This window comes from Pinus tabuliformis, chromosome 3_2 (assembly GCF_031772625.1).
Source record: "Pinus tabuliformis cultivar Carrire ecotype Pingquan chromosome 3_2, CPIR1, whole genome shotgun sequence".
Classification (NCBI taxonomy): Eukaryota; Viridiplantae; Streptophyta; class Pinopsida; order Pinales; family Pinaceae; genus Pinus; species Pinus tabuliformis.
The window spans coordinates 1,041,804,132-1,041,825,904 of NC_142302.1; the positions used below are offsets into that span (position 1 = coordinate 1,041,804,132).

At 36.6% G+C, this 21,773-nt stretch overlaps 1 pseudogene; it reads left to right on the top strand.

Moving 5' to 3' along the window:
* The window catches only part of LOC149184155 (glutamate synthase 1 [NADH], chloroplastic-like), a 36,485-nt pseudogene extending 16,071 nt beyond the window's left edge, over positions 1 to 20,414 (top strand).
* Positions 20,415 to 21,773: the final 1,359 nt, after the last annotated feature.

The window sequence follows — 21,773 nt, forward strand, 5'->3', positions numbered from 1 at the left end:
GAATATGATGGACAGCATGGATGCTTCTTTCAACTGAGGTTTGAAAGGGAAATGAATGACTAAGGAGCGGAATGAATCTCTGAAGGCGACATTCACTAACAGAAATACATGGAACTTTTAAGGCTTACCCGATCCTAGTGCTCCTTACTGCGATATTTTCTTCTGCTGAATGATCTTCTCAGGATCATGCAATGGTTCAGCTGATGATTTCTAAAGATTTCTGCGAGGATGCCTCACCAACTGCGCCAGAACTGCAATGTGGAGCCGCAGAAAGATGGTCTTCCACCAATGGAGTCGCCAGACAGATGATTACAACCAGATACTGTGTTCAAACCTTGTCTGTCATCAAAGCTTGAAGTTGTGTCATTCTCCCAGGGAAGCTGAGCTTCGATTCTCCTTTCCCCGGCAACGGTGCCAATTAATGTTATCACGCCAAGAAACTCACCTAGGTTGTATATCAGTGATGCTTGGGAACATTACAAACTCAACAAAATGTTGGATAAATGGTGGATGAATGAAATAAATGCTGCATACTCAAGCCAGATAACCACTCCTACTATGATTGACCCCAGACATGGGTGAACACCCCCAGACTACAAGGCTTTCAACCACCAATTACTCACAGTTTGAGGATAAGGGGATGATGAAGAAGACTGACCACACCAGCAGATGCACAGGACCTTGTGATGGCCGGCTGCAACCAGCTAAAGGTCTGTAAATCTATTAGTTAATACACAGACAGGATGACAGCTCTCTATGCATTAAAACAATAGAAACCTGCAAGCAATTTAAATGAAACAGCTAAATTCTAACATAGAGGTGGGATGACAGCCCCTCTACTGCTAAAAATCAACAGCGCATCAACAACTGCAAAACAGGAACAGCCTAGAACAAGAAAAAGAAGTGGAAAATGAGCAATTGACAGCAAAAGAAGCTTGTATTAGTTAGAAATGAAGACCAGACGCTGCAAGTTACATAATAGTTACAGTCTCCAGAAGTTGAGCCTTACAACATACTAACTCTCATCTAACACTCATCAATTGGTTACATTGTTGTTCTGGGTATATATAGAATCTGTTTACCAAATATCTCTGCTACCAAGCGTGGAGGGGTCATAATTGACCACCAACCACATTTCCAATCTAGATAAGGATCGCTGATACATTTTGACTGTTTTAATGGACAAATCGGCCTGTCTAGATTGTCTGATGTCCTTTTTTGGCAGCTAGAATGAATGATAGATGAAATTCCACGCCTGATAAATGGTTGAACTACTCGAGAGTGTCCTTTTTGTCCTTGGGCCATTCTGTTATTCAATGCAGTTGTTGAAGCCATTAACTGTGCAGGTACAGGGTAGCTGATCGCTTGCTTTCTCCTTTACGTGCGTAGAATGGGCCCAAAAACACTGAAGAATACAGTAAAAACACTTTGAAAACGAACAGGAGCCGAGATGAAATACTGGCCGTCGGATGGATTGCATGGACAATCAAAATATGCTGGTGAAAGGCAATGGGAAGATGGGGCGGAGTGAATATGCACCATCGGGCAGATCCGATGGTGATCGGGGGCGAGAGATGCGCAACAGTTAACAAGCGGGAGGACGGCGGTTTCGCGGGCGGGCGGTTTCCCCGCACCGCCTTTGGGTTGTGGGCGGTTTCCGTATAGCGGACAGCGATGCAACAAAAGGGTACCGCATGGCTTCTGCGACCGGCGGGAAACCACGCTCCCCGCACATTAATCAGCGGGAAAGTTGCGGCGGGAGACGGCGTGACTGCCGTCAGATCTAACGACGGATGGTCAGATGAAAGAGGACAAGCGCGAGGATTATCGCACTTGCTGGGAACAGAGACCGTTAGATCGGATATGATTAATGGTGGAGATCGAAGAGGGGGTTATTTACACAGTTTTCCCACTGTTATGATAGGGAAAACGGTTAGGAGTTAAGAGACAGGGCTACACGAGCGCAGATGAAAAGGTGGCTAAAGCTTTACCACGGGAATAGGGGAAACATGGGATTTCGAAGGGTTTTGCAGGAACATAGCAGAAAACAGTGAATGAAGGTTTTTATAGAAGAATCAGAGAAACCGAGAACCAAGATCTTAAAGAAAAGTTGAAGAAGGATAAGGAGAAAAGACTGCTGCAAGCTCCCTTTAGCACCAACAATACTGCCAAGCTATCATTGACCACAACTGTTCAAAATTGTAGCAGAGCTAACACCATCTGTGCACAAGAATCCAGTGAAATGTCCTCAGCTTTATTTGATTCCCAACAAACCAGTCCAATCTTGAGTACAAAAGCTCCTTGGCTCAAAAATAATATGTCTATAGAAATGTATTTTAATCCACCCTAATTACTTCAATTTGTGAAGTATTTATACAAAAATTGATGCAAAATATCTCATAACTACATGAGAATTATTCTAGGAAACAGAAAATATCTTCAACATGAAGATAGAGACAGATGGAGAACTGTCTTCTAGGTATCCCTTTTATTGTCACTGTGCTGGTTGTTGCAACTCAGATTTGGCTCTTGCAGTTTATTTGTAATTACGTGCTGGAACCACTTTTATCTTCTACCTACTGATACTCTTTACCCATGTTGTTTAATTCTGTCTCACCTGTTTAACCTGGCAGTGATATTTTTACCTTTTAGATTTACTATAATAACTTATAGTAAATCAGTCAAACTGGTCCACCATTCACTGTTAGGTAACTTCATCCTGATCATTTTCCTATAGATTTCATCGGCTTCTATATACTTAGCAAAAAAATTTTGCTTGTGAATAAGTACTTGACTTCATGTTCTATGTAGAACAGATTCTCGAGGCCATCATAAAGCACTTTTCCAATGGGTAAAGATTTCACCCCTGAAGTACTAGCTTGGCTTTTGGCCAGCTTGTTTAACTTGTCAACATAATCTTCCTGGGTCATCAACTTGTCATTTATTATCAGGGGACTTGGAAGTCCCTTTTCTCTTAAGATGCCATACTATAGCATGAAGCTGTCAATGTCTACTTGAATGCTCTGACATATTTTCTCCAAATTTAGCATTAAATTCCTTTTAGTGAGAACTTTTTTGATCTCTATGATTGTTGTTGTTCTATCCTCTATATCTAATTCATCAAGTTCATATATGTTTTTGTTGTTCAAAAAGGTAATCATTTGATTAGCTTCTTCTGGTTTATTTCCCAGTTCCTCCATTGTTTTGTGGATTGCTTCTGTAACTGTCTTAACCAATTCTGTTTGCTAAAAAATAATCTAAATAGAAGGCCAAACATCATTGATGGAATCAATGATGTTGTCCCAAAGGATTTCTTTCATGTCTCCTAATGGTTCTTGCAGTGTTAAATCCTTTTCAAGGGCTTTTATCCTTTTGACGATCCTTAGATTCCTCTGAGTTTCCTCTTTATGTTGTATTTGTGTAAGTTTACAGTTGGTTTCTAAACTTGACACTTGTTCTCTGAGCTTCTTAAGCTCAGTGACCTGGATACTCATTTCTTCCATGGCCTTGATCAACTCTGCAGTCTTCTCTGTGGGTGTCTTTGTGGCTGTCGATGTAGATGTGCCCACTGAAGTACCTGTCACTAGAAAAGCAGTTGCTGATGGAATTGTTGGTGCTAATGCAGTAGCCAAGGTGGAGGGTACTACTGTGGAAACTGTAGGAATTACAATATGATGAGTGGTGGCCATCTCACTCTGTTTGGACTGTATCAAATTATCCAATTCTTTCTTAGTTTCCTTCAATTGGTCATTTAACTTAAGGACTAGGTCCATAAGTTCTTCCTCCTTCTGTGTTTCTAAAACTTCAACTGTTTAAGGATGATGAAGAGGAGGAATCTTGAGTTGCTTCTTCAGTGCAGCTATGTCATCGTTTTTCTTCTTTATTATCTGTTCTGTTGCTTTAACATCCATGGGATCATGTCCCAGCTCTATGACTAAGTCCTCTAGGGACTTTATTCTAGTGTCTTTGGCCTGAGAAGAGGCCTTTTCCAACTGGAATTGTGTCGAGATGTTATTCAGTGAATTTTGAAGTTGGTGGGCTACTATGGCCTTGCTAGTCAAGGTGGAATATACCATTTCTCCAATTTGTTTGTGCAACTTAATTTGGTCAATAGGATGGATATCCTTTGCCAATACCTCAAAATATATTTTTAGGTAGTCTGCCATTGATTTTGGTTGTTGTATGGTTGGCTTCAGAAAGCTCATCTGCATTTTTCCTTCCTTTATGTCAAAGGCTGACAATAACCTTGTCTGGTTCGTTGGAGCCATCCTCAGGTAATGTGCATAGTTTTTCACCTTCAACCTTTCATTCCTTGCTTTAATTTCCTTGTATTTTTCTTTGATGTCTTGGCTCTATCCTGTGGGAGCCCTGAAGGATGATACTTCCACACTCTGTTGTCTTTCTAACATTTGAGTTTGATAGGTGGAAGGTTCTTGTGTCCCTCCTGAAGGAATGGTATGCCCACTTTCTGTTCTCTCTGCTCTTGAAATCCCTGTTGTTTCCTCAGAGTATTCTGGCTCTGCATATGGGTTTAACCTCCGCCTCTTAGCAAAGGTTTGAGCAACAAGCCTACTAGAAGGAGTGGCCTCCTCTTTGTCTCTCTTAAGGTTCCTCACCTCATTTAGAGGAGTCTTCAAAACAAGAGGATTGATCATGATTTTTTCAGGTTGAGCAAGTTCCTCTGAAATTTGAGGTTGTTCAGACTATTCTGGCTATTCTGAAAGCTCTGGTTGCTTTGATGGCCTTGCTTGTTCTGAAGACTCTAGTTGTCCTGATGGTCCTGCCTCTGTTGAATGTCCACTCTGTCCCTGTGATGCTCTCTGAGACTGAGACTCTCCTGGCACCTATACAAAACAATCCTCATCAAGACTTCTGTCTAAGTCCATTAATACATTATTAACAACAACTTATGTACTATCTCGATCTATCAAAGTTCCTTCCACCCATTCAGATTGATTAGCATATTGTTCAATTTCAGGGATTCTGTGGTGGATGTAAGGACATAGCTTATTCTTTTGTCTCCTATTACAAATGAATTTGTAGGGGTCATAGGTCCACATGAAACTCTATTTCAGTTTCAACCTTTGGAGGATTTCCTCTGCCTCCTTTCCTACTTCCCTACTATTACAAATGAATGGGCCTAGCTGATCCTTTATTCTAAGTTGGGCCTTCGTCTTAGCTTTACAAAGTGCACCTCATCTGAGTTGATCATTTGCCTGTAGTACTCCAGAGAAAACAATCTCATGGGGAGGTATCTAGGAAATTTGTAAGGTGGCAATTCACATCCATAAATTCGGATTTCAGTATAGTTTTGGTACAAGTACCAATCCCCTACTTTGTATTGCTTGGACAACTGCAGGACTCTCCTAATGTCTGCACTGATTCTGGGTGGAGGGCTTCCTAGCAGCATTGTTGTCACAGGATAAACAAAGAGGTCTATGAAATCTATATAGGAGTATTGAGAATCATATTGGTGAATTAAAGAAGTCCAGAAGATCACTGATTTGGGGTTACCTCTAGTATCAAGCTTTTGGAGGGAAATTGGAAACCTATCAGCTTGGTAATACAAGAATAAATGATACAGGACTGAAGAATACTTGAACACTCTTTCAATTTCTAATCTCATGAACTGATCATGCATTTTGTCAGCAACAAACTTGGCATAATCAAATATGATAGCTAGTGGTTGTCCAAGAGAGTAGATTGACATGAAGGATATTAAGATTTCATCCATAAATTCACTTGTGGTGTAGCCTAGCACACTGCATATCATATCTATAATGTCTCGGCCAAGGCTGGTGAATATATTCCATAGATAAGGAGGAGGGTCCTTTGGGATAAACTATTCTTCTCTGATGAAAATCTGGAATAACTGAGCCATATTGATTAATGTGAGGGTAGGGTATCTATTCAACATATCTCCAACGGAAAGAGGGGTTAGGATTTGGCTTGGTTGAAATTAAAGCATCTGGTTAATGGATTCAGCAGTGATAGTAAATAGAACAGACTGGTCTAGGGTCCTTACTGCCCTCTGGATAGGGTCATAGTTCATATGGCAGTAATGTACAATCTCTGGGAATACATGCACTCTGGGGAACTGGTACTTAGGCAAACCTGATTCCCAAAGTCCAATGGAGTCACCTTGGTTTAGGTATTGGTCTCTATACTTGCAAAAGAGTTTTAAAGGGGATTTGTTGACAGAGGTGTCTTTAATCTGGAAGTCTTTGTCTGCAAGTGGGAGGTGGTCCAAATCCCTGTGGGGAGTCATAACATGACATTTAGTGCAATTGGGGTGTCCATCCTTGGTTCTTGTGTATTCAAGGACGAAGCAAAGGGTTTTAGGGAAATTGGGAACAATTGGTCTATTTCAGAGTATTTCAGGACTACCAGGTGGCTTAATTCACTAAATTACTTAGTATTTAAATAAATTTAGCTCAGGTTTGGCAAGAAAACAGGGTTTCTTAGTGGAAATGGGGTAAATACCTGGTTTCGACTATTTGAATTGATTAATGGTGCTGGTGCACTATTTGCAGGAAGCGCACGGGTCTGGAAGGTGGTCTAGAGTTTAGTGGCTTCAGAAAGTTGACGGTTGGTAGCAGGTTGGTAGTTGAATGCACTATGTGCTTTGCATGGAGTCAGAATGTCCTTTTCACAATAAAAAACGAAAAACTATGAGTTTTGTGGTTTTATGTGTAAAGTCAATGATTTTGGCGGGTATAATGGGAAAACAACAGTTGGTGCCAATAGAGGATGTGATGTTTTGTCGTGTAGCGGAAGGCGGTAAGCGGAATCCATCGCATTGCTTTTCGGGATAAGTGGTTTTGGGGGGAGGCCGCCGGATGCCATTCATCGGGCATCACGGTGCGGTGGGGTGAACAGTGAAACCGCTCACATCAAGCGGGTAAATGTCGGCCTTTGGAAGCTGCCCGATATGAGCGTCAACCTTTGGATATGAAGGGGTCAGATCGCATGGTGGTCGGGGGTATGATTTGATCGAAGGGTTAACGGAGGGGCCCGATGGGGTAGTAATGAGCGGAAAGGTTAATTAAATTTAGATTAGGGAGGCTTAATGATGCCAGGGGCGACATGATTGGAGGAACATGTTATTAATTAATCATTGATTGATTAATTAACCCCTTTTTGTTTGGAGGAGGATTACGGCTCTTAATTAGTTGCGGATCGACTAATTAATCCATTTAATTAATTTACTAATAAGTTTTATATTTCAAACCATCGAGGCGGGATATTACCATATGGGATTTTAATAAAACATACGGGAAAGGGGGTTTTCTTTTTGGGAGTTAAATAAATATAATAAAAATTAAAGTTAATATAAAGTGAAAGCTGGAAAGAAAACACGCTAAGTATAATGTATTGATATTTATTTTTATATCCACATCTACACATCATAACCTAGGCTAAATTCTTTTTGTGGGTTTTTTGCAGAAAAAGGGGTTTTAGGTAAAGTTAATTACTTTCCCTAGGTAAATGGTGATTTCACCTTAGGGAAAGGGATTTTTAGATGAAATGAATGTATTATGGAGGGAGTGAATGTTGGTAAGGGGGTTTTTAATACTTAGACCCTATAAGTTATTGGGCCGAGGGTCCAGTCCCTCCAGAAGTCAGAGAAATGCTATGAGCCCCTTTAACTTAAGGTTTTAGGTACTTTTGACATTTTTCATGGGAAATTAGTTAAGTGAAAAGTGTAATGAGTAAGGGAGGTTAATTAATTTGACTTTATGGGTTTGATACATGCCCAATTATTATTCATACTTGGAACTTTGATGATGAAGGTGATCGACATGCTTTTATCTAATGATCATCACAATTCTGCAACCATTCTTCTACTTACCCACCTACTCATCCTACCATTTTTACTTCTCTTTATTAGGGTGCACTTAAGCTGGCAAACCCTTATCAAAACCTTTTCTTTTCTTTTACAATGGTATTCTAACTAAGTCTAACCTTATTACATCCAAGGGCTCAGATTAAACAGTTGAGCTCCTTTTATTTACTCTACCTATCTACTTATCTACTAAGATTAAACAGTTTGGTCAGATTTTATTCTCTATCTCTAAGCGTGAAATTCAAAACATGGAACAACCAAGATTAAACTATTTAGTTACAATGGATTGTGGCATAAGTAACAAGTTGCACACAATCATTATTATACAAAAAATTAAAATAGCAGTGGCATTTGGACTTGCACACTTTCATGGTCTTTTTCTTTTTCTTTTTCTTTAGGGTTCATTTTTCATCTTTTTTGACCTTTTTCATTCTTTTTGTCCTTTGATTTTTTTTTAGGACATACCCTCTTTATATTTTTTTATTTTTTTTATTTTTTTACAAATATGGAAACATTTGCAGAAAGCAAAGGTATGTACATATTACAGATTTAACCTCAGCCATTCAAAAATTATGACACCTATTTGTATAGGAACATAACAAATATAATCCTTGGAAGCACTATACAAATAACAAAAAAACCTTCTTGTTTGTGATGACTATCACAATGCAACGAAGTTCATCTCCAAGATTTTGAAGCAATAAATTATTGTAAGGGATGCAAACCAGTTTCATCATTCTAAGGATGGATTGTGTTCTTGTGCCGACTGCTAGTAATGGCTATCTATATGAGCATTAGTCATGGACTTGTATGATTTCAAAATTGTAACATTTGTTTCCTACAATTTCCAGTAAGTACTAGGTATTACTTTTTCATTTCTAGCACAATGTTATGTACATTATGTAATTGGTGGTCAATAAAGAGATGGAGTAGTCACTTAACGAAGTATGAAATAGTTTAATAACTTAATGGAATGAGTAGACTAGAAAAAAATTAGCTTAGCATAACAACATCGATCTTGACAGAATTGAGCACAAGCAATGAAGATATAAAGTAGATGGAGACTACTAGAGGAAACATGGTAAACACTTAGTCATCTGGATCTGCTAAAAAATACTTCGTTTCTAGTGTTGCGAATTTGAACTAAATGCCTATACCTAGTCCTAAATAAGATATTAGCTAGAATAAAAACATAGCAAATGAGTTGTTGCAAATGGGGATTACCATTCCCCCATTAATCTTCAATAGTCCTGACTAAACTAATTTCTTTCTAGTTTTCTAATAACCACCTAATGGGTGTTCAGTTCATTATTCTTCTCACTTTCTTTAATTTTTTTTCACAACTCAATCCTATTCCTGATTAGTGAGATTTTATATCAATGCATCCAGCCTACTCTTGAAGTGTTGTATTTTCATAATGAATAATATATACAGATCATGAGTTGTCAAACCACATGACAAACCACTGGAGCTAGTAAAAAACTATGAGGTGCAAGGCCCTAGCTCCATTTTGACACCATTAGTGGAAATAAAAGTAGAGGAAGAGGAGGGAGAATAGGCCTCCTAATTGTCTTCATCAATCATTGTGAAGGGCTTGATGTAAATCTTAATGATGCCATTTGGAGAGTACCTACGGTTGAGGGGGTCTGGCTGTACAATCCTCGGAGGATTTGTGGAGCAAGAAGAGAAGGGAGAAGAGCAAGAAGACTTGTCTCTCCTAACATTAGGTTGAGGTGAAGAAACTCAGGATGGTGATTTTTTGCTTGAGATGAATCAGGTGGTCATATGATGTAGTGAGCAGAAATGTTTTGAGGTTTTTTAGAAGTCACATGTCTGCTAGCCATGTGAGAGGAAATTTGTTCATTTTGTCTCATAGATATACCACCATCCAACTCATGGGTGGGGTGTGTGTAGTATATCTACAAATATAGATAGTCTAAAAGGAAGAACTAATGAAGGAGAGGTATTTGACTTTGAAATTTACATAATCTCTTACAAAATATGAAATTAAAATCTGTTTTTAGTAAACTAGATAGTTTTTAACTTTTTCGTATACCTTTTTTAATGATTAAATGATTATTTAAAAATTTGACCTGGCTTAAGATGGATGTTTTGAAGTTGCACTTTTTGACATTTCTCATCGTTAATAAAGCTCTCAAATATGTTTTTCAATACATTTAACATAGGTTTTCTATATACCTTTTTCAGTGATCAAACTTATATTCCAAAATTTGTGCTACATTTAGTATATATATTTTGAAGTTTCCCTTGACATCTTTAGCTCCATTTCTAGACCTTACCATCTCACTCACTCATTATTTTCTAGAAGGATATTATTGTTCTGTATCTTGCCATAGACTATTGAGTATTTTGTATTATACCATGGTCTCTTATATATGTGTTGCAACAACACTACCACTAGTTTCTTTCTCTCTATATGTTTTTTTTAGCCTTTTTTTGGAGACGCACTTGCACTCCCACATTATAGTCATAATGACTCTACCTTTCGTTAGTCCCATTGACTTCTCTGGTCATCAGCTAGATATTAATAAATTTACTTACTTACTTACCTACTCGGCATTATTCATTCTTAAACATACTTCAACATTTCATTAAAAATGTGAAATGATACAAAAATTTCTAAACTCCCAGGATTTCTGGTTTTTTAATGCCAATTGATGCAAAAGTAGGCTAGTTAAAGGCACAAAAACACATAGTTAAGCTTTCTAGCATCCATTGTCTTGTAGTTTCTAATTATTTATTTTTCTTGTCTCCAACAACACCTCTAAATGAACAAGGTTGAGACAATAACAGTCTTATGACACACTTCAATGTCAATCCATGTTACTGGAAGCATAAATTTCTTGTCAGGAAAAATATTTTAACTCATCATGATCACACGTTAAATATTGAAGGTCTCAAACTGGTGAAATAATCGCTTGTTAGAATGGGGATAATTTTGCCAATTCCTGTCTTCAAAGGGATTTGCATCATATCTTGATTTCATCTCCAACAACTCCTTTAAGACAAGTAACAGCCTTACAACACCCTTAACTTAAATGCCAATATATGTGACTCAAAGTCATCTTTCTTGGTCAGGAGCAAGATCTTCAAACTCATGAAATGGTGAGTTTTGTTGGGTTCTCAAAGGTGAACAAATGTCCTCTTAGAAGGGGGATGATACTTTAAATGCTATTGTTAAAAGGGATCTGAAATTTTTTCAGATCTAGACATATTTTTCTATTCCTCCTATTGAATTACTAGAAATTCAATATTGCAGGTTGGAAACTGCTTCTAATCCTTGCAATACTCTTGAAATTTATTTTTTAAAGATAAAGGTTCCATTGATCTATCTGCCTTACCTTTGTCTACCTTGAGGATAAGGACATGAGGGTTATCATTGAGGCACTTGATGGCCTGGAACTCTTCTTTATATAAGTTAGGGCTAGGCGGTTTAACATGACACAAAATTCTACCACAATTCCACTTAATTTCTTCCACAATGTGAGGAGGGAGGTGTTGGGCAATAATATCTATGGAACAAAGGATCTCTTCAATGAGAATCTTGTGAGGATCAAGAGAAAATTTGAAGCCTTTTTCTAGGGGTTGACGGTATGGGGATCGATGAAGAGTGAGGAGAGGTTCACCACATACGAAGGTCTAGAATTGGGGGAAGAGGAGACTAAGGGAGTAGAAGAAGAATTAGCCATTAATAAAGAATTATTAAGATTATTATTGATTGAACTAGAAATATCTACATTAAGAGGAGATGAATTTTTAGAAATCAGATTGGTTAAATTATTAACCGACTTAGAATTTGAATGATTTGAGTTAGCATGATCCAAATTAAAATTTAATTGATTTAGAGAGGGATTATGGGTGATATTAGATCAATCTGCATTAATATGGTTCGAATTAGAATTACAGTTCAAACTTGAGATGTTGATAGCAGGACCATGGGGGAAATCAGACTTTATAGAGAAGGATGAATTAGTGTGAGGCAAATTGTAGTTTGAGTTAGTAATAAAGAGAGAGGATAGTGGGGGAAGGAAAAAAATATATATATATAAAAGTGTGGGGGTATTTAGAGACCCAAGAGTGAATCAAATTGGGCAGCGCTAGATTGAAGTAAGAGGGAGAGGGGTTAGGTAAAGATTAGGTAGGAGATGGAGAGTTAGGGTTGTCTTCCGTGCCGATCGCAAGAATGAAGGGAGAATAAGAACTGGAGGAAGACACATAATTTTTCTTTTATTAGAATCAAATGGATCAGGAACATAATTAGGGAGAGTGGCATTTCACAAGGTGAGAGGTTATACTACTGAGTTGATCGAGGGAGAGTCATGAGAAGTCGAAATGGAGGCGGGAGTAATAAATAAAAAATATGAATCAAGAGGATCAAATGGAGAGCTTGGGGGGGAGTCGATTGATAGAGATCGAGGGTTAGGGCTAGCTGCCACGCTGATCACATGAATGGAGGGAGAATAGGAAGTGGAGGAAGACGCATAATTTTTTTATTTATTAGAATTGAATGGATCAGGAACATAATTAGGAAGAGTGGCGTTTCATGAGGTGATAGGGCTGAATGTTGAGTTGGGTGAGGGAGAGTCGTGAGAAGTCAAAATGGAGGCGAAAGTGATAAATATCAGATCTTAATCGAGAGGATCAGATGGGGATCTTGGGGGGAATTCGATTGATAAGGCAGAGATGAGGTTTGACCGATTGATGCTGGATACGTTGGAGACTAAGTCATGGTTCAGGCAGTCGACTTCTGAGGTAGAGTGATGCTCTGATGGATGGTAGAGAGGTTCAAGCTGATTACAAGGGTAATGGGTAGTGACAACCGTTGAAGGCTGCGCAAAGGAATGAGCGGGGGTTAATTGACAGGTCGAAGAGGGTGATTGTTGCAATAGGTTAGTGAGTACTCTGGATGTGTCGGGACGGCTATACAGTAGTGAGAGGACTGGAGGGTTGGAATCCAAAGACCATAAGAGGCGGAGCATGAAGGGAACCTCTATCAAACTCTATCAAACCATTAAAGGTTCTTAGGTCCCTTCAAAATGTGTTTAACCCTTCATACACAATTGGGGCACAGAGAACATGGACAGTTCTTGGTTTCTTGTTTTTGTAGGTGCTCTAGGTATTCCATTTTGTTGTTAATTGCTATTCTTCATTTCAATTGACTTATTTAGCTCATTTGTGGACATTAGTATAATTTTATTTTATTTTGTTTCTTGCCCAATCTTGCAATAGTGCCTTTGCATTGTGTAACCTTTTTCTATTTAATGATTAATTGCTTGAAGCTCACAAACCTTAGAATATTTGCAACCCCTATAACATAATGATTTGTCTCTCATCCAATTGGAAGAGTTCTTTGATTTCTCCGAGAAACTCTACCTCCATGATTTCTTCCTATTGCATCATTTTCACAGGTTTCAACTTTTATCCTTGACAAGTTCTCCAATATTACAATTGAGTACAAATAAATCTATATAGGTTTGACTCATGGGAAACCCATGAGTCCCCATGGGTCTTCCCAAGTCTCCGCTGAGCCATGTTACTTGGATCATACTTAGCTTGAGACTTGTCTGAACTTGTTAAACTTTGGCTCACTTTTCAAGACTTCAGAGTTTAGAGGCTAGACTTGTGATCCGGCTCAAGACTTGAGAGTCTAGAGGCTAGAATTGTGATCCAACTAAGTGTGCAAATGAAGATCCTCTATGGAAGTACGAATGGTTAAACACATTTTGGAGGGTCAATCACGCTTTGCAGATAAATATCAAGTATCAAATGTTGTATTATCATATAATATGAGATGATCTTATGAATTTTTGCACAAGATGTTCTTTTATAACTTTATACGCATTAGGAATGTCATATTTTTTGTGCACAATTACTATGTATTGTTCCCAATATGTGAGTTTTTTGGTAGTTGCCGATGCTTGCCCATTCTTGACCAGAGTTTTTCTAGGTCACTGATTCTTCCCAAGTTCCAGGTGAGCCAAGTCTTTTCCAAGTTCAAATCTGAGTCTAACAACTTTGATACAACCAAGGACTTGCTTTATCTTATTTTTGGCCAGATCATGTAGGAGAGCCTTTTTATGGGTCAGATTATTTTATTTAATGTTTAAAATTTTTGTGTTGGAATGTCTAGGAGTATCTACAACCCCTCAATAGAGTCATTTAGCTCCTAACCAACTGAAAGAATTCTACTGTAGTAATATTTGTCTTTTCCAAGAAGCATTACCATCTTGTCCACAATTTATCATTTTAATAGGTTTTAACTTTGACAATTTCTCTGACATTACATCAAGCATATTTTCAATCAAATACTTTTGGGCAATGATTTTCTTCAATTCGAATGAAAAGGAATTCCAACAATACATTCTCATGTCCCAAATCAACTGGTGTTCAAAGAGTGCAACAACTATCATGGGTTCTTATCCCTTATGATTATTTCACATAATGTAATTAAAATCATATACATGACCATATGAACCAAATGCATTTCTCTTTTTGTCATGTTGCAAATAAATTCTAATTTGAGACTATATATGCTATGATAGAACATGAATGCATCCCCTGTCATGGGTATAAATATCACAAGTTACAACCAACACCACTTTTGTTGATGTTCCTCCTCAAAATGTTCCAATTTTCTTGGCAAATGCATTGTCTTTTCAGTTAAGATAACATATTAAAGGTAAATAATGGAAAATCTTGAAATGTTAGTTTCATGGTATTGTCTCCTTTAACAATGGTCTCTTGTGCTTAATAGGATGTATATAAAAATCAATGTCGAAGACGAGCACTCAAAGATTACATTTTCTTTGAAGTCTTCCAGATAAAATTTAAAGTATCTTCTTATAATATATTGGCCTCTACAAACTAAGCAATCTATATGTGGCATGGAATTTCTATTGCTTTTCATGTTCCTTTTTGTTTTTTATTTTTCCTCCAGTGTTGAAAAAATTGCTGAAATTGGTTATTTTTCATGATTTTTTCACATTGCTGATATGCTCTGCTTAAAGATACATGATTTTTGAGGTATTTGAATATATTGTGATATTTTGAAAAGATTGTGATATATCTGTAATATATCGTGACTTGAGTAAAAATATTACTGAGGGTGAGACAATATACTGTTAAAGTGTGAAAATTTTAATTCTTTTGCTTATTTTTTTGGATACAATTTGGTTTTTGGCCAATATGAGTTTTCTTTTCATATTTATGTGGTAATGTGAATTTTTTATACTGTTGGTGTTTTAGATTAAAAAAGGAAAAAAATGGAATATTTTTGTCTTTTTAAGTTTGGTGATAATTTCTTATTTTTTTCTTGATCTTTTTTTATTTTATTTATAAAAGGTATCTTTCCAAACCTTTGGTGATATATGCCCCAAACAATATTTGCAACATCTTTTTACTATTGTGCATGTGCTTTTAGCTTTTTTACTGTTGTTTTATTTTTAAAGCAATCTTATTGGTACACAAATGGGAATTAGCTGGTGATCTAATTTTGAAGATCACATGATTTCTCATTTTAGACATTGTTAGCTTTTTGTTTCATGGGAAGAATAGAATGCCACTTTGCAACCTTAATGCTCAAAATTTAGTTGTCTGTTTCTTCTTTCTTCAGCAACCCATTTTCTTCTTTCTTCACCACCCTCTACCTATGAGAAATATTACAGTGAAGAGCAGGATGCCCCTAAAAAACCCAAAGACATAGAAGTCAATATCCCATCCGTGGGCAGTCCTTGTCCTCTTAACATACAATTTATCCTCAGCTACACAGGTCAGATTCAGTGCTTCGAACAGGAGCAATGTACACATAATAACATGTATTCTATGCACCGTGGGCTTCCGTTTTCCACAGACATAAATCCAAACCCCAAGGAAAACTACATACAAAACAAAGAAACAAAACTAAAGTGAGGGAAATTGGGTATGACCTGCAGGAAGGAAATCCTTCAAATTGCCCTCCAAGTTGTACATTTTGGTGTGGACATTAGTTAAAACTCTATACTAAGTATGACAATTTGAAAAAAAGAAAAGACTATACTCATTGACATCTACAACACGGTATGAGTTATTATATGTATTGTCTGCATGCAGCTCCTTGAAGTTGAACAATGGTGTGATGTAATGACTGTCAAGGACACAATAATTGGGGTTCTCCTCCAATTCTACCAGAACCTACACCAAATTCTCATCTAATAATAAGAAAATACCCATCATGGAGAGATCCAAATCAGGGCCTTGCAGTGTGCTCACCCATGCCAAATATTTTACAAAGATTTCAACATGCCCTGTGTGAGTGAACCCAAAATTTTCAAACATAATCATGGCTCTAGAAACTGAATCTATTATGGAGTCCCTAATCTTCGTAGAGAAAATGGGTAGAATGGAATCCAAATTGTTGGGATGACCTGAACATAGATGCACAACACAGTGGGTAATTTGAGGTTTCCCATGGCTGGAACACCCAATTCTGGACCCATATCTAAGTGTTTGAGAAAAAACCCACAAGGAATCAAGACTTATGGAACATTCTAAAGCTAGTTGAACACATGGGAATTGTTAAATTGTTGGTAAGTGAGTCAAAGAGGGAGGGAATCTATAAAAAGCAATAGGAATCCTACATGGATGGAACAAAGATCAATTGTTCATTAGGGAAAAAAGGTAGTGAGTTTTCTCAACTAGGGTTAGAAAACGATAATAGTGCAACTAACCGACCTCTTACTTCAAGTCCAGGCAAGCATCTGCCTCAGAATCAATTTATGAACTAGTTTACCAGAAACTACTTGAAATATTGATTATATATATATAAACCAATTGAATTGGCTTGTCGAATTGGTTATGTACCGAACCATCCAATTTGATATGGAACTAGTCACTGAACCAGTTCAAGGGCCAAACCATCCTCTTTTAGGGTTAAATTGGTTGAATTGGTTGGTTCTCGTATGGTTGGTTTTGAAAACCCTTGTACTTTGAAATTGATTTTATCATTTTAGGTAATTCTCTTAGACATTTTACATTAGATTCCAAGAACTTTGACTTGAATTGAAATTGACATTTTCCAATAATTATATCTTATGTATTTATGTTTGGATTATCTTTCCCTTGTTGGTCAATGGTCTTGGTTTTCAGAAGAGAGGTTGGCTTTCACGTGCAAATGATAAGAATACAGAGCCCAGGTAATACTATTTATTACAATAGTTGATTTGAGTGTGTTCATCAAAGCATAATTTTACTTGTTTATCTTATGTTGCAATTCAATTCTTTTATTTGTCCATTAGAGTTATGAAAAGAAGGAATAGTTTACATATAAGTAGGCAGGAGGATTATCAATAGTCTAGGTGATTATGTAGTTATCCGTAGAATTGAGAGCGTTGAGATCATTAAATGTTAAGAAAACTCACTGTAACCATGTTATGTGCTTAAGTCTATAGTGAAGAACCCACTACAGTCACAACAAGGAGCAGAAAAGAGCATAAGGACAAAGAAAACCAAATCTGTAGCTGCCCCCAAAACGTGAAACTTGGATGTAGACGACAGAAGGATAAATGAGTTTGGGACATTGGTTTCTCTTGAAGATAAGGCTTAAGGACTTGCAAGTGAAAATAATAGAAGTGACATTTTTCATTTAGTTTTTGGAGTCGCAGACCAAATTGAAGAGATATGATTAGTTCTATATCATGACGGGGATGTTTCTTTTATTTCTAATTCACGAGACAATAAGGTGAAGGGTGAGCAGATGAAATTATGTGAGAAAGCCAGACTTGTCAACTAGAAAATGGGTCATCCCAAAATAGTGCAATAGAGTGTTCCAAGAAATTAAGGTTAGGAATATTGTGAAGGAAGCAGAGGAGGCTAAGTAGATGAAGAAAAATTCCTTTAAGGAATTGAAGAGGATGGAAAAAATTGCTTCAAATCAACATAAAAAAAATCATAGGGCTTACAAGGTACATTTTCATGTAGTTCAAATCATTTTTTGCTTATTTTAATTTCAATTGTATAACATGTATATATATTATCATCATAAAGTATTAACTCCACAGTATAAAATCCTTGACTCATTCAATTGATTTGACAATGTCATCAAATATTAAGTTGTATAAATGTTGAGTGTGATGGCTTCGTCATGGGGCTAACATTTCTATCTAGTTTGCAACAAAGTGAACAGAAATTGGTGGCACAGAGACCTAAAAAAATAGATAATGTTGTCAAGCACCATGGTTTTCTTATGTATGAGAGCGAGAGTCTTACATATACAGATGTTGCAACAAAAATGAATGATTAGAAAGAATTGGTTGAGGAAAACAAGCCAGGGCCACTACTGAAGACGCAATCAGGTAGATGTATGAATTGTGGACCCTGCTTTTGTCATCAAGTTAAAGTCCATACATCATTTATTTGCCCCTAATTATTTACTAAAATAGCAAGTGAAACATAATGTAATACAATTCAAACTTCATATGTTATAACTTATATTCATTGTTTGAATGTTTTCCTTTTTGTATATTGCAAAGCTTCTTAATTACATTCCTTGTTCATGTATATTTTTTGTTTTCTTATATTGTACAATTGATTGTATTCTACATGTGTGAAACTTTTTCCTCCATGCAGGATAATTAGTGCACCAAGGGCATTGGCGAGAAGCATTGGACCAACTGCTGGAAACAAATAATTTTCAAGAATTCACTGAATGTGTATGCCTTGCCCTACCCCTTGTGAAGGTTTGTGTGTACTAGAAATAATTGAAAATATAGTATCTATTAAAAGTATTCAATGTGCCATCATTGATAAAACTTTCGAAGAAGGTTATATGGTTCCAAATCCACCCAAGAAGAGGACAAGGTATGTGTCTTTCCTTTATAATTCTTAATGTCATTCTTATGATGCTTATCATCTTGAAAGTAATCTGTCTGTTTTCTATGATGTGGTGAAGTAGATCCTGATATGGATGGGTCATTGGATGTAGGAAGAAACTTGTTATAGTGGGCATTGGGCAAGCTAGTTTGGTTGTTGATAATCAACTTAATAAAGCTCATGGGCACTCTGTCATTGTTTATGAACGTGCTAATCAACTTGGAGGTTTGACGGTGTATGGAGTTCCTAATATGAAAAACAAACTTGATGTTATCCAACGACATGTTGATCTGATGGTAGAGGAAGGTGTTAATTTTGTTATGAATGCAAATGTTGGAGTTGACTCTCTTTTCTTTGTGGAGAAGATTCACACTCAAAATAGTGTTTTTCTTTTGGCATATGGTGCAACAAAACCAAGCTACACTTTCTATATTTGATTTCAATTCACATTTTTCCCATAGGAGTCGAGGCCCTTGCTGTATAGTGTCAAATTATTTTATATATATAAATTCCAGGGGTCTCCCTATGCCTGGTCGTGAATTAACAAGAATACATGTTTCTATGGAGTTTCTTCATTCAAATACTAAGATTTTGTGGGACAATGGATTTCGAGATGAAAAGTTTATTTCTACAAAAAGGAAAAGGCTTGTTGTCATTAGAGGAGGAGACATTGGAATTGATTGTATATCAAAAACCATAAGACATTGATGTAGTAATGTTGTGAATTTGGAGATCCTTCCACAACCCCAAATTCTCGTGCTCCTCAGAATCTTTGGGCTCAGGTTTATCTTTATTCATTTTCATCTAAATAAAAATTAGTTATCTATTAGTTCTAACATGTTGTATCCTAGAATAATTCCATGATTATCTGTCTTTGTTCACTTTTTGGTAGTGACATAAGGTTTTCCAAGTAGATTATGTCCACCATGAAGTTATTCCCAAGTTTGGTAAAGATCCCATGTCATGTGAAGTGTTGACAAAAAGGTTTATAGATAATGAAAATGGAAATGATAAAGGGCTTGAATTGATTAAGGTCAAATGGGAAAAAAAATGAGTGGAAAGTTCTAGTCGAAAGAGATGGAGGTCACAAAGGAAATCATAGAAGAAAAACTTGTTTTCTTAGCAATAGGATTTCTTGGACTAGAACATGTAAGCTATGTTTTTTTAAGCATCAAAGTTTCTGCTAAGGTCATATAAAAATTTGATTTTTTTAATGATATGCACAATGTAACGATTCAGGTCCAATCTGAATCTAGTTGACAACATTCATTGTTGGACTATGTTTTTTTCTTTGGAAAATTGAGTAATTCAGTGATATTACAACTTTCCAAATCCATAACCTTCAATACACATATTTTTAACATTTATATTATGTGTCTAAAATATACTTGACGTACACACCATATTTTCTAGAATTTCTCCATTTACCTCCTCACTCTAATTTCAGTTTTTATTTGGTTTGACAAATTATCGCAGAGAAGCTTGATATGGAAAGGGATAACAGGTCAAGTTTCAAAGCCAACTTTGGTGATTTTGTAACGAGTGTCGATGGTGATTTTGTTGCTGGTGATTGTAGATGTGGATACTCACTAGTGTTTGGGCCATTGCTGAAGCAAGACCAACAGCTACCTAGATAAATAAATTTGTGATGAAGGAAGACCAGTTGATCAAAACTTGTGAAGATAGTGGAGGGCAAGGATAAACACCCAATGTTCACTTTCAAAACATAAGTGCCCCTTGGGATACTTGTTGTAGAAAGTCATAATCCTAGGAAAAATGGAAATAACATGCTGAACATGGCACTCACATGCCTTCTTATTGAAGTTGTGAAAGGAATCAAAGGTTGATTTATTTGCTTTGAGTGTCTCACATTGCTATTCATTAATACTAACAAGGAGGAAATTTTGGAAGAATTAACTGCCTGGTCCAAGGCATTTGAGATGGAAAAATGGTCTATACGAGACATTTCAGACCCAATGGACATTTCATCATTTGCATTTATATTCTATGTTTTTTCTGTGTACACTATCTATGATGTTGATGTTTGAAATCCATAACTATTCCCTTGGAGGAGTGCAAATGTGGTTTCCTAGTCCTTTTTCTTGATATGGCACCTTATTTTCTCTTAGGATTCTACACGGTGATAGATGTTTAGTGGTGCAGAAGGAGAAATTAATCTTTGAGTCTATGAAGGTCGTTGATAGGAAAAATTTATAAAAAAATATTTAAACAATGTACAACTTCTCTGTTTGAATGACAGGTCCAAGAAGGGCTCAAGATGTGAACATAACTCCTGGTCCTACAACCATTGCACAAGTTTGGTTTTTTTTTTTTGGATAGGTTCTTTTCTAGTATACTATTTGATTTGTTTTTTAATAAATTTCTTGGAAAAAAAACACAGGGATGAGGAGGCACATATTGCAATATTGTTGTCGTTGGGTTCTTGGATTGAAAACTCAGCAGATGGCTTTGTATAAGATTTTGCTTCTTTCTTTGCTATGGGATTTAAAGAGAAGGAAAATTTGCAAAGAGCACACCTTCGTAGTCTGAAATTAGCACACCATAACTCAAATATTTTGATACAGGTAAATATTGTTGCCTAGCTCTAATGGTTCAAATGTTCAAAGTTATAAATGATCTTATATTAGCTTTAAATATTTTGTTTTAAATGAAATATGCCCATCTTGAAATTTCTTTTGAAGATGGTATTAATTGAATTAATTGCATTGTATTTATCAACCAGATGATACCTTTGGTGGAGCCATTGATACAACTTTGTAAAATAGGTGCTTCTAAGCTTGCACAAAGACTAGAGGGAATGTATGCTCTACTTATTGTTGAAAATATTTAAGATGTGGATAAAAAATCTAGTTAGTGACATATTGCTCGTACAAGGCCTTTCCTTTCTATCCATAAAATGGAGAGATAGAAAGTCACCCATTTTCATAGGATCGATGGATGTAAATTAACTATACAAATGATTACAAATAACAAAAAGATGTCACTATCTGGATTTTCTTCTTATGTCAATGTGACAATGGTTTGTTGTACTAAGGAGATG